This window comes from Myiozetetes cayanensis, unplaced genomic scaffold (genome assembly GCF_022539395.1).
Source record: "Myiozetetes cayanensis isolate MyiCay16 unplaced genomic scaffold, myiCay2020 scf20-37, whole genome shotgun sequence".
Lineage (NCBI taxonomy): Eukaryota > Metazoa > Chordata > Aves > Passeriformes > Tyrannidae > Myiozetetes > Myiozetetes cayanensis.
The window spans coordinates 7,664,022-7,678,692 of record NW_026087412.1 but is presented as its reverse complement, the minus strand read 5'-3'; the positions used below and the strand labels follow the sequence as shown (position 1 = coordinate 7,678,692).

The window sequence follows — 14,671 nt, the reverse complement described above, 5'->3', positions numbered from 1 at the left end:
TCCTCCTTCTTAACTTAGTGGTATAAAAAAGAACTACTCGCAGCCTCAAGATTGCCCTGTAAGTGTATTCTGCAGCAGTAATAGGGTGCAGCTGTGATCCAGAGCAAATATTGGTTTGCTGCCCTTGATTCCTAGATATTAATTTACATGTATATTTTTGTTGTTGGATCAGCCTGAGAGGAGAAGACATGTCAGTAGGCTTGCACCAAATGTAGCAGACTTCCTTTCAGCTCCCACCTGAGTGCTTTCCAGCCTCCTGTTGTCAGTGCCCATTCAATGCCCATCTCTCTGCTGACATGGCCTTTCTGTTAAGTGAACAGGCTGGAATTTGGACCATTGGAGGCAAATGCAAAAATTCACAACTTGTGGTTCTGCTTTCAGTAAGGTATTTCTTCCATCTTAATCCTTTAAAAATACATGACAGAGTTTGTCTGTACCGGTTCTGTTTAGTTCCTTTCACTTTGTTGTATTTTCCCCTCAGACAGAAATGCTAATGTTTGGTTCTTTTTCTGTAGCAGAAGGTGATAGTTGTATGAAAGAGTTGGGCAACTATAGTTTATATCTTACTTTGATTTGCTGTCATGATATTCCATGAAGTAACTAGAAGGGTGTTACAGAAATGTATTCAACATCACTCGTTTTGCTTGGAAACATGACTCAGTGGTGGGCTGGGCAAGTGAGAAACAGTTCTTTCTTTTTCACCCCAGGTGAAGAGGTACTGAAGCACCTGGGGACCAATTTTTTGTTCAGGTCGTAGTTATTCAGACCTCCAACCCATCTTGGGCAATGACTTGCTCAAGGTGCTACCTGGAGGATGGAGTCTCCTGGTGTCTTGTGGCCCATGTTCACTGTTGCCATGTGGGTGGAAGTTAGGAATGGAGCTCAGGTTCAAAACTAGAGCTGATGAAGTTTTCCTACCCAAAATGCATACATTTGGACAGCACAGTAACATTCCTGCCTGTGATTGCAATGTGCAAGTGAAGTCTTCACAGAAACCACTGGCTATGCTGATTGAAATCCTCCTGCTCAACCATCTGGCTGCAGTCACCACATTATTCTGATCCAGACCACTGTTAAGAGGCTGGTAACAGAAAATCCCCTCTGAGACTGAGATTTGAATAAGGAAAACAAAATTCTTTATTTAGAAAAGTCTGACAGTGTATTAATCTGCCAGTTTGAGAGGTATCCACCCCACTGTGAATATAAATGTGTTCTTAATGAGCGGGCAGGAACTGTCAGGGACCATTTTATAAGTGAAAACTGTTAAATTGTAGGATTATCATTTGAGGTGATATAGGAAGGGGAGAGGATTCCTCTGCTTGTCGAAGAAGGTCATCATTTCAGGTATGAGGTTTCTTGTAACAACTGAAACCACATCATTTCAATCTTCCTGGGAGTTAATAGACACCTAGAAAACAGCTCTCTGGGAAGTACAAAGCTAGTGATCATATCCATTTGCCTACTCCACTTGTGACCTCTCATTTTCCCAGAGGCACATCTAGGCACACATAGAAGTGTCTCTGTACCTTATGACTGAGAAAAAATCTGTTATTCTGGATTTTTCCCCCTTAGATCAGTGGATAATGTTGAGTCCTCTCAGAAAACAGACTCCTCTTTTCTTGTATATTTGACTCAAGCTGACAGTGCCCATTCCTCTGGCTGTTATTACACATTTACCAGCAAGTGGAATATAGCAAGGACCAGATATGGGAAATGAGAGATATAAGGTGCCTGGGAATGTACTGTGTGTCTCTGATAACAGAGCTTCTCTCAGGACATGATGTTAATGGGATGGTTGTGTCTACAGAGTTTGTTCCAAAGGCCTGCAGAGACTTCAGCACAGGCTTTGCACAGCTGAGAGCAGCTGTCATGGTTTAACCCCAGCCAGAAATTCATCCCCACACAGCCACTTGCTCAGACCCTGCCACTGGGATGGAAGAGAGAATCAGAAGGATAAAAGTGAGAAAACTCATGGGTTGAGATAAAGACAGTTTAGCAGGTGAAGCAGAACTCACACACACAAGCAAAGCAACACGAGGAATTCATTCACCACTGCCCATGGGCAGGCAGTTCAGCCGCCCCAGGACATCAGGGCTCCATCTCAGTAACAGTGACTTGGGAAAGTAAACGCCTTTACTCTGAACATTCCACCTTCCTCCTTCTTCACCCAGGTTTATACACCGAGCATGACACCACATGGTCTGGAATTGGGTCAGTCAGGGTCAGCTGTCCCAGCTGTGTCCCCTCCCAACTCCTTGTGCACCCTCCTTGCTGGTGAGGTGGGTTGAGGAGCAGAAAAGGCCTTAGCTCTGTGTAAACACTGCTCAGCAATGACAAAAGCATCTCTGTATCTCTGGAAACTCTGTTTCCAGCACAGATCCAAGACATACAGCTACTGTGAAGAAAATTAACTCTATCCCAGCTAACAGCAGCACAACATCTGAGCATCTCCTAGAAAACCTGAGGATCACAACTCTGTTCACTGTCAGTGCATGAAGGAATCAATTCACTCCTTTAATGCTCACCATCCCAGAAATGCAAACTAGTGTGTGGCCACAGGTTTGGAGGGATTTGATTTTTCCTGCTCTGGTTGAGCTGTCAGGCTAGAGGCAGGCAATGTTTGGGTGGGAATAGCAGAGCTGTATCTGTAGGCTTTCTGTTTGATGCAGCCAGCAGCCTGAAAGCCTCACTGGTCACTACTGATGGTGGGTTAATACCATGAGCCTCCTGCTCCTCGGTTATTGTTTGATATTCTAGAAGTGGCCTGGACTGCATTCTGTGTGCTGCTGAGCTCTCATTGCAGACAGAGTTAGGAAGAAATTGGAAAGTGCAAATGACTGATGCTGTGACATGGCATCCTGCAAAAACTGCTGTGACCTCAGCAAGAGTCTTCCTGGCTCACCAGTGAATTTATCTACTCCTCCAAAAAAACAATGTGAGATTATCTGTCACACTCAGCTTCCCTAAGAAGCAGGAGGAGAGATTATATCATATATCACTGTCAGCTGTATCACGCCCCTGAGAAGGTGAAAGATTTGCATCTTTTTTCTGATATTAACAACCTTTGCTTTGACATTAGAACTACCATTATTTCCTCTAAAATGTATTTGTATTGACCAGCAGAGACATCTACCATCCACAGACCTACATATTCAGATATAATTTCTTGAATTTTGTTCCTTTACTCCAAATGGCACTTCCCCCTAATAGCACTCCCACAGTATCTTTCAGAAATTATAACTGGTGTAGACTGCTTGCCCCAGGAGGTGATCTCTGCAAATTGGCAGCTTTGCCTCTCTGTAAATCTTCTGCCTACTTGCAGAGTTCATGTGGTTCATCCTTTGGGCTAACAGCTTCTTTATATTTAAGAACACATATATACATACCCTTTTCATCTTAGGAAAGCATTGCTATTTCATTATACATTTAAATGAAAATTGGTGCTCCCTCTTATAGTATAGCCACGTTAGGTGGCCAGTCACTGTGTTTGATTTTTTGATAACTTTAGTGGGGAAAGGGGTTCTGGTTTTGGCCTTCTCTGGGCTCTTTAGGAACGACAGTTGATGTAAATGATAGCTGGTGTGAGCAATGTATCTTCACTGTTACGCCTGTTGAAGAGGCAGAGTATGTTGTACTCAAACATTGCTGTGCCACAGTCATGTGGAGCTTGTCCATGTATCCCACGTGCCATCCTGTTCATCTGGAAAACTTATACAAACAAAGAGGGACAAAGTTAGCCCTGTTAAAGGACTATCAATAGGTGGTCTTATTTAGTTGCAGACCTGTGGTATCCCTTTGCTTGCAATGTGATTCTTTCCCCGCTGTTGTCACATATTGCACTTTCTTCTTCAAGACAATTCTTTCAAGGAAATGCTGACCACACAGTGCCTAAATGAAACATATGGCAAATGTAGCCAGTGCTTGGGAATGTGATAATAAACATTTTGTTTCAGAAAAGGGCAGGTATTATATTTTTATAAGTTATTCTGAGAAATAATGGATTTATGCATCTACTGCAAAATTCAGTAGTGTAAGTTTATGCTGAAGGTGTTGACCTGAACACCAATTTGAATTTCTTTGTTGCTTTCTCAGCTGCTCTTTATCCTTTACCCTCTTCCATAACGTAACAGCTCCCTGGGGCCAAATGCTGTTTAAACTCTTGTCCCTCACCCTAAAAGTCACAAGGGCTGCTCAGAACTCAGAGTAGAAGCAGTGATGAAAAATGTGCCTGCTTTCCCAAAGCTGGAAAACTCTCTGTCCCCTTGTTGCCATGGTAACACCTCCAGCCACATTCCTTCATCACTGCTTGCTATTACCTTGCTCTACTGCTGTCTTGAAGCACTCACTGTCTTTTCCTGTCTCTGTGCTGAAGTAAGGAGAAAAAGTATGTAGAAACTGAAGGAACAACCATAAGCACACAAGGGCAGGTTCATTCTGGGTATAAAACCACCAAAAGGATTAGTCCTGAGGAGAAAAGTAAGAGAATGAAGAACAAATTGTTGATTTGAAAGTGCAGCTCTGATTCTCATCAAATAATTCACTGCCTAACTTGTATGTTGATGGTCTACAGATCATTCTGGGGCATAGCTGCTTCTACTCATGCCCCTGAAATTTGGAGTTGTTTAGGAAAGTGATTGCCTGTGATTTCTCTGCCTGGGTTATGGTTGGCCAGCTGGCCAAGCTAAAGGGTTTGTCACAGAAAGCAGGCTTGGCTCAAGACCGTAGAAACCACTGTGAAGGGAGTTAAGAGGAAATGTCTGCACTGGCAGTTCCCAGAGGCTCCATTCCTCAAAGTGATGCCCAATAAATTTGTTGAGATAGGCTTGACCCATATGGTTGAAGCCTCAACAGGTATCTGGTGATCTTTGTAGAGTCTGTAGATCTTTCTACTAGAAAATGCTTGATGGCAAGCAGCCCGGCAAACTCTCCTTGTAGGTGCTACTGATGTCACCCAAATTAACATATGTGTGCAAGCTCCCTGACTGAAATGAATTGTACAGGGGGTATGATCCTCTTCACACAGGTTTGTACCTCTGTTTTTGGTGTAGCTGCCTAGAGGTGAAATGGTTTTGGCACACTCCAAACCCACATGTCTGGGTAACACAAATGAAGTGTGAGTCTTGCGTTATTTTGATGCAAAGATTATCTCGCATAATTACAAAGTTCTGTACAGTCACCTGTCTTTAATTAGAAACACTGATCATTACCTCTTGCAAAGTGGATAATTACAGTACTTCTAACTAAAACTCACTTGTCAGTGTCTTTTAGAATGAGAATGAGGGCTGTTCTCCCACTCCTGAGATGTACATTTTACCTCTCATGACTTGAGATGAGGCGAGTGCCATCATGGGATGTCATAATCTCTCAGCTGTACTTGGTTGTTATCCTGACAACATGGTAATGATTTACTTGGAAAAATAACACAGTACAACCTGATGTAACCTCCACAGGGCATACTGCACAACTTTAATGGAAACTTCATGATCAGAAAAATTTCAGGGAAATGGTTTTATCACATATTGACAGTTCTCAGTTTTAGTTGAAATGTTCTCCACTGTCTGGCACTCTTCTGGGGTTCAATAAAACTGCACTAAAGCTGTTTCCCCAAAGTAGAGGCTTTCTAAATCAAACCCAAGTAATTCCATAGAAGAATCCAAAGGCTCTTCTCAGAAATGGTAAAGGGAGACTTGCACTGATAGTTGGTTTTCCAAGTGTGAGGTGTCTTAGGTACAATAGGGCTCTGTATTTGGGACTGGATGCAAAACTAGTCAGCAGCAGAGCTTTTCTCCTCTTATAAAACCAGTTCTTTCTTTTTTTCTTCAGTTCTTCATACTTGTATGTATCTCCTCTCATGATCTTTATTTGTCCTGTCCTACTTACCACTTTTAGGTTTTCTTCCTTTGGGAGTCCCATATGTAGTCAGTGGCTTGGTCTCTCACCAGTCCCATGGCATCTCTCCATTTCACAAATCTCCCTGGCCTTTCTTGCACTCTGCCCTTCCCTCTTTATTTATTGTGACATCAGAAGAACATAGGAGGGAAGAAGGGATACAACAACCTGAAGATAAGAGATTGTGTCATTTGTTATCTGCTTGAATATGGTGTAGTATACAGAAAAAAGCAGTATCCACGGAAGGAATAACATGCACAGAACACAAGTCTTTCATCTTGTCCTCTAAAAGATTCCTGCTGAGAAACTATAAGATGGAAAGGACAGCAGAAATTTTAATCAAATTCATTCTCTACTCTCTCTAAACGAATGGATTGATTGCATTAAGCTTTGAGAAAGGCTGAGTTCTTTTGAATGAGATGTTCAATGTATTTTTCTCCAATGCTTCATCCTACTCCTAATGTTATATTGAGTCTGCTAAATATAGATAATTTTTCTGATATTCAGACATGAAGAGAAAGTAATTAGTGGTGTTTGTGTACAGAAGAGGCTGATTTGTGCGGGGAAACACAAACTCTGCCTTCCTCATTTCCATTTCAGGGAGCAAGTGTAAAACTGTAACTTACCCTTTTTCCCTCTTGTCTCCTCAGAGAGAGGGGAAAGCAGAAAGCTGGCTTCTTTAATCAAAACTATACCCAGAGAAATTGGAAGAGTTGATCCAACACAGCAACTTGAACAACTTTTAAATGAGTATGTTTAGTGGTCAGTCATGTTCATGGGCAAAAAAATTAGAATTAGGACAATATCCGTCAAACTAACTTTAAATAATGATTTGACTCTCAACATGTATCAGTCAGCTTAGCTCCATGAGTTGAAGACCATGTGTCTGACCCTCTTGCTGTTGTCATCAGAGCAATTCTACAACAGGAAATTAAAATCAACAAGTCAATTAGAGGAAAAGAAGCAACAGCAAGAACCCTTGCTACTCCTGAAAGCTTCAAAAGTCTGAGGAAGTTTTCCACACACAGATCTTCAATTCTTGCACAAACTGAACCTCAAGTTTTTGTACTTACTTATTTAGTTAATCCTGCTCCAGCACCTTCTGATGCTCAGTGGTGCCAGATGAATATTCTGATTCTGATAAAGTAAGGAGAGGTGGGCATGGGGTTGCATATGCTGGTCTGGCACCATAAGTATCCTGCTGTCCTGTAGTATGTGTGTATTTTCAGAGTAAGCAGCAGCTGGAGATTCTTCTGCAGTAGCACATCTATTTTGTATAACAGAGACAGCTCTGAAATTAGCACAAAAATAATCCAGTGTGGTGCATAGACAACTCATATCCATGGGTGAAGGTACAGTACGTAAAGCTACAATGCACACATATAAAAATATCATTGTGAAGGGAATCCATGTCAGATCTATTGACTTGTAACAGGAAATAGCCCTCTGTTGCCTTGGATCTGATGTGGCATCGCAGGTGTGTGCTGAGGACTGGCACAGGCTCCCCAGGGAAGGTGTCACAGCAACAAACCTGCCAGAGTTCAGAAAGTGTTTGGACAACGCTGTCAGGCACATTGGGATTCCTGGGGCTGTCCTGTGCAGGGCCAGAAGGTGGACTCAATGACCCCTGTGCATCCCTTCCAACTCAGTCTATTCTAAGATTCTAAGGAAAATACAGTGACCAACAGGCTTTATTTATGTAAACTTGTAAAGGTTTTATTTTTAATCAGTTCAAGCAGGCGTTAATTCAAATACTCATTGAGCTCTAAGCGTGGCAGGATGGCTGTGCATGAGTGAATGCATCTGAGTGTGACGTTAGAACGACAGTGGTGGCGAGGGGAAGTTCCCATTGCACCGAATGCAGATGGTGTTTCCACACTGTCAGTCCCTCAGTTAATCGTTTGGAAACACATTCTTGCATTTTGACCTAGCTTTGAAAGGTGCAGCAGAGAGAGCAAAGTCAACTGGTACTTTGTTGCCTGTATTTGACTTTCCTCCACCTACAAAGAATTCATTTGTACAGAAGTGATCTTTGGTCACCTGTAACATATTCTACATTTGCGTCAGTTCGTGACTGTCTTTGAAGATCAACTTTTCTGTAAGGGCAAGTACAGAGTCCTTCAAGTACAACAGTTTTAGCCCCAGGAAGAAAGGAGAGACTACTACAGCCAGGATGCTAAAGAAATATCAGAGGAAATTATAACAATGGAGACACAGTGAAGAAGAACTGGGCAGATCTCGGAAGTCATCCAGAACAGGAATATCTTGGAGGAATTCATCAGTGGGACATTAAAAACTGCAAAAATCAAAACCTTGCATAATGGCTGGTTTAGCAGGATTAGGAAGCTCTCTTGAGATATCACCCTTGCTGTGAATTTTGTCAGAACTGTGGGTCAGTATAGATGGCTGAATTCTGTCTTTTCTGCAAACATCATTAATCCGCTTTGTCGTATTTCCAGGGAATCATTCTTTAAATTGCAGTCTGGTCTCATGATAGAGATAACATTGCTTGTTTGCAGCTTCTCAACGCATATTAACACAGCAGCTCTGTTACAGTGATGTGTTTTCATGTCAGGAGTTGAGCTTGACCAATGTTAGAATCAGTTGCCATGTCCCATATAACAAATTTAGGTGTTGATTCAGTCAGTCGTTTCAAACCTGTGGAACTGGGCAAAATATTTTTATGCTCTGGAAAAAGGCATTGCTGTGATTTTATGCATGGACATACAGTTATAACTCGGACATAGTATGGCTTTGGCCAGAGGTCAAGATATTTTCACTTTTATTTTCTAGGTTGAGCTTTTTTCTTGCTTTCAGAAATTTTGTACTTTTTCCCTCCTTGATGTCAGGTTTAGTTAACTGGAAGTCTCTGGTTAACTGAATTGTTTGAAGACCCCCTGGCACTGAGCTGGTCTTTCTGGCAGCCCCAGAGCTTGGTGAGTGTTATGTACAGGCATGAAGGATCTGGTAGATCTTCATTCAGCTGTTCTTTTCCACAAGGAGACATGGATGGGCCTGTGATCCTTAGGGTTCCCATAGGCATAGCCCATGAGGTGTTTTGTCTCCCAAATACGCTGTTCTTTGGCTCTGTTGGTGCTGCACATGCTGTTACCCAGGTCAGGTGTGTCCCAGGGAACCAGCACAGGGAATGGGATCTCCCGGTCCCCCAGCAGGTGGTGGTAGCAGCGCAGACAGGGATGTGCCGTGGGAACTGCTAAAGGAATTAGCAGAACTGGCTCCCAGGAAGCTGGGCTTGTTCTTGTCACCTCTTGACTTGCCAGCCCATCCCTTTAGGCTGCTCCCGGGCAGCTTTTCTGACACTTTCAAACCTTGTGCAGAATGACTGCCTTAAGCTTCTGTTGTTCACCACTCAGTGGGATTTTCCTAAGTCATATGGTCTTATTTCCTCATCTCTGACCGTATGATGAAATATGTTGTAGTACTTGACTTGAATGAAGTATTAGGAACAAGTCTGTAGAAGAACAAACATACTTGGAAAAGTATTTTGCATGCTCCCAGCATAAATGAGAATTTGTTCCCTTCTGAACAGCAGTGACTGTCAGCTGGAAGAGAAGATTTCAGGCTGCAGAATTTCCAAATTAAGGCATTCATTTATCCAAATGGATGTCCTTTGCATGTATCACAAATTGTGGTTCACTTTCCCCAATGACTGTTCCATAGAAGGCCATCTTCCTTGTTCCATATGAAATCCTCTGGTCGCTGAGGGAGCACATCCTTCACATTTCCACACCAATGTGCTCTCTGAGGAAATTGTCCTGAGAATTCTTATGCCAAGCAGCATCTTATGGCAAGGGTTTCAAGTGGGAAACTACACAGATGAACTTATCACAAAGATTGTCAATTAAGTGTCCAGTCTCTTCTTTCAGTGAGTCTTAATAAAGGATTAGATGAGAAAATATTGAAGGCTAGAACAGAAATAGTTCAGACTTGAGTGGGTATTTAACACCAGTTGGAAAGTTGTTAAATCCCACACTTGACTCTTACAAAGACTGTAATCGCCACCCTTAAACCAAATATTCCCAGAGGCACTTGATGCTGTGCAGCCAGTGTAAAACAGTGGTACAGATTTTTGCAATGTTCTCAGAGTCTTCCAAGCAAATGTGATTTCTGGGCAAATGCCTTGGTCCATTGAAGCTCCTAGACCTTGGTAAATAGTTATTTAAGAAAAGGATTGGGACATGGAGGAAGAGGGTGATTTTTTTTTTTTCCCCTGACTCAGCAAATATCAGTGCTTTGGAGGAAAGGACAGTGAGGCAAAGACCCACCTGTGTCAAACTCAGTAAAGGGAAATTATAGTTAACCAGATTTTATGAACCCTTTCCTCCATTACTGGTCTTAAAGATCTATCTTCCTGGCAGCCATAGGTGATGGGATGTAGAGGCTGGAGGGAATGATTTCCCAGGATGCTGGTTTAGCTCAGGATGCTGTTAGTATGTAGTGTGCGTGCTAAGAAATAACCAACATCTGCTCAAAAATGACAAGACCAGAGAAGGAAAATTTAGGCAGAATTCCCACATTATTTCAGTCTATTAAATACATGTTTTGAAAAGCTCAGGCTTCAGCAGTGATGTTCACACGTGTATGGTCCTTAGCCTCTGCTGACTAATTATGACTCTACCTATGTTGTACTTGGCAAGCAGGCTGCATTTGTTCAAGGGGGCTCTTGCCAGCTGTGCTGGTGAAAGTGCTTTTCAATAAGATTCCAATTAAATGCTTTATTAATATTTATTACTCGCTGGTAGCAGTTGTTGGTAACATGCATTTGCCCAGGAGAGCTGAAATTAAATACAACATGGTGTTTCTTGCTGGGGAGGGGGAGAAAACGATTCTTTAGCTGTGTAAGCGTAAGTGCTGATGCAGACCCAGCGTGTGAACAGTGAGAGTCCCTGTGCAGAAAATTCCCAACCCAGGACCTGGTGCAGGGTAACTGGCAGGCTCTGGTGAAAAGGCAGCCACTGAATGTTTGTTCAGCAGAGAGAGGGGTGGGCAGCAGGGCTGGCACGGCTTTAGTTCTGTCAATGTTTTACATAAAGCAAATATTTCCAAGGTGATTCTCAGAAACTGGAAACCGAGCACACACACTGGGCAATGTGTGATCCTGCTGGTCCAGGACTGCACCATGAGAAACAGCTGCCTCCTCTGAAACCAGCAAAAGAGCTGCATTTGGCTTGGCCTTTCAGTTGTATTTGTTCCTGAATGTAGTGAATTGAGTATGAAACACAAGCAGTGAAATCCACCTGGAGACCCTCTGAACTGGACTCGAGCTTGAGCTGACAGCCTATGTGTGACTCCTGATGCAGAGACACAATAGCATGGCCACAAGGCCAGGGGGCAAATGGGTTTAAAGCTTTTCCAAAATAAAAGTTTTTAAATTAACATACCCTCCTTCCCCCTGTCTCAGCTGATTACACCAAGCACGTTTTTCAAACATCTGAGCTGAGTAATTTCCACTGGTCAAACTCCACTTGAGTTAACACAAGAGCGTGTTTTTATTAGAGTGTAAGTTGTTTCTTTTTGTCAATGTATCTGCATCAAATCATTGTGGCCTTGGAACAAACTCTCTTCACTATCAGGAGTAGGAGAGAAAGGGAAGACAAGAAAGTCAGACTTCCTAATGTGAAATTTGACAACCCAATTCTCTGAATGAAATGCCTGAAATACTGGATTTAGACACTTCTCCCTGACCATCCCATCAGTCTTCAAGCATATGGTACATGTATGTATTTCTACCAACACCAAACTTCTGACCTCCAAGCCAGACCTTTTGGGTTATACCAATTATGCCACTGCTACACATCAGAGTTGTTTTCTTGGTTTTTTTTTGGGTTTTTTTTTTTGAACAGTCAATGCTTTTGTGTTTGTATCAATCTCTTTTGATATATTGTGGCTCTGTTTCTGTTATTATGCTAATGCCAGCTGAAAGTAATTCCCGGGAAATTAAGCTAGGATTAAACGGTTGTAAAGAGAAAAAGAATTATTGTAGTTCTCTTTAGGATTGATTATTTTTCCTGTTCATCTGAGCATTTATGAATGATTGTCAATTCTGAACATCATTTTTCTTCCCCAGCATTTAAGAAAAGAACTTAATGAGATGAATTGCTATCTCCAAGGTGCTAAAAGCTTGTATTTTAGGGCAGAATAGGCTAGCATTTATTTAAAAAAAAAAAAAAAAGTCAGCATTTTTGGGGATGGTTCATGTTTATCTCCTTTTTGTATTAAACTTTGCTATTCTTTGCTTTTTTTTTTTTTTCCTTTGATGGGCTTTTTATAAATATGATCCCTAGCTGGGAGTGTTGCTTTTGCTGTTCCATATTGATAACCAAATCATCTTGACACTGCAGATTAAAGCAGCTCCACTGTTGGTACACATTGATATCTCTTTACTTAGTCCTGTCAGTCTTAATTGATAGGGCTTATTTATGTGCATGAGGAGATTTTTCATGAGATTGTGGCATTCAAAATATGGGTATTCATTTACAGGAACAAGTTGGACTAATAAATATTGATTTTTAAAATATTTTTTATGGTTTTAAGTAATGCTTAGAATGTCTGAGCATGGTTATAATTATGTACTCTTTAAAACCAAACAGATTCACTTCATTTTTAGACTAAAATAAAAGTAGTGTTTGACTTATCAAAGCCTGAGAATGTGATTGCATTTCAGACATTTAGGGCTCAATTCTCCTTGTGACACTTTAAAGTTTTTGTTCCAGGAAAATATTCTGTAGCTGACTCGGGTCAGAGGGAAAAGAAGACAATGTGCCAGGTCACTTGCCTGGCACTGAGGGCACATCCTGCCACTGTTGAGGGCTGGAGGAACCCAACCAGCAACAAGGCAAACTTTCAACCAAGGAAGACTTGTTTTTCCATCAGGCTTTTACCAGATGATTTATAAAGTAGGTTTGCAACTCCTGCCATGTGCCATGGCATGGCATGTGAGTCTGCACTTGGCCCCTTGTCTTGACACAACATCTGAGAGTGGCTGGAATAGAAATGAGAACATCATTTGCTGAGATGGCACATGTTTTCATTAGAATGTAATCTTGCACCTTATAATGGGATAGATAGCAGTTTCAGGATTGAGCCTTGTGTACAGTGGGTAGATGCAGTGAAAATTAATTTTTTTTCATTATCTCGAATGGTAAACTCATCTGCCAGATACAGAGTGGTGCTGAACATTGCTTGCTCTGGTTTTTTGTAAGGAAACTAATTAAAAGATTATAGCTTCAGTGTTTAATAGTTGTTCAAAATATATTGGTAGCACTGCTTGCCATTCAGATTTCATCATGTTGTAAGCAGCAAAGGGAAAGAGCACTGACACTTCCTTCTCTTTGGGATTCAGTTCATCTCATTCACTTCCTAATCTGATCTCCCAAGATATCAAATGAGGGCTTCTGTTTGTTAATGAATGCCCAATGTTAAATGAAAGTCAAATGAAGCCCAATATACAGCAGTGATCAGGTTTACTTTGTCCAAGGTCCTGCTGGCAGTGTCCCAGAGAACTCATGTTTGATGTCCAATGGAGAATTGTCTTCTTCAGTGTGCATAAGAGGGGCAGTTTGGGTATAATTCAGTGATCAAATTGGCAAGTTATTTTTTCTGTGTGATATTCATAAATGAAGTCCTCTTAACAAGGGTGCTGAGAAACACTTATTGTTAACTGCATCCCACACTGTCCAGCTGCACTGGGAGTTTACACCCACAGCAAACAGCTTGAACTCTTCAAAACCATCCCATCTTTTCCTCCTGCCACTAAGTGCCACTTTGATTTGATTTGTACCATATTGCAGTTCTATCAAAAATTTATTCTGTCCCAGAACACATGAGAATTAAACTTTACTTGTCATCTTCAGAGAATTGCTTCAAACAATAATAACTTGGCTGTGGTTCACAATTAGAAGGGAAAGTGGGCTGCATCTCTCAGCTCTACCATGCAGACTTCCAAGCTACAGTTTCCCTATGTAGCTTTAAGTCCTTTCTCCCTTGTAGGTGATGTTTCTGGATGAGGAGGGAGCTACAGCTGGCAGAAACCTGAATGTGTGGAGCCCATCTGACCTGTGGTCTTTGGCAGTTTCAGATAGTCTTAAATAAACTGCTCAAGAAACCAGGTCCAAGACCTACAAAACCCAGGTGGACCATATCAGGAATGGTGATCTAGCACTGAATGCCCTTCCACAAGAATTCTCTTCCATTAAGTGGATTTAATTGTAGTCCCAATGAATGTCAGCCCCAGTAGAGATTAAACTGTGCCCATGAGGAATCAACATAAACTGTTTTATTTTCTGTGTCTTCTTGTTAAGTCCTCATCAGTGAAGATCCACTGACAGCCTTATGAGATGTGTTGCATGTTGAGTCCAATTTATTTGCAAGAACTGTGAAGTAGAGGAGTCATTTAAATTTCTGAGTGTGCTTATTTAATTACATGTCGCAACCTGGACAGCAAACAAGCCACCATTCATGAACTGCACTTTTTAGCAAAGAGTTGTAAAATGTAAGAGGTCCAGTACTTTAAAACTGTCCCTCTCTTGCTGACTTGTGTGTCAGGTGAGTTAGGAGCTCTCCGTGGTTTCTCTCACTTCAGTAGTTAAGCCTTCTTCCATTCAAATAGGCATTCCTTCTTTCTCCAAATTTTCATAATATTTTTCCTCTGCTTATGTAAGAAAGTAGCTTTGCATTAATAGGTTGAGGACAAAGACTTTGGGCACCTGTTTGTGAAATGAAATTTTAATAAGTGTTCTCCCTTCACTAATTGTGTAAGAAA

General features: G+C 41.6%; 2 protein-coding genes across 3 annotated transcripts in view; both read left to right on the top strand.

Moving 5' to 3' along the window:
• The window catches only part of LOC126641279 (acyl-coenzyme A synthetase ACSM3, mitochondrial-like), a 70,934-nt gene that overhangs the window by 12,290 nt on the left and 43,973 nt on the right, over positions 1-14,671 (top strand). The window lies entirely within an intron of this gene.
• Positions 1-14,671, top strand: part of LOC126641277 (acyl-coenzyme A synthetase ACSM4, mitochondrial-like) — a 59,263-nt gene that overhangs the window by 12,363 nt on the left and 32,229 nt on the right. The gene's annotated exons all lie outside the window — the stretch shown is intronic.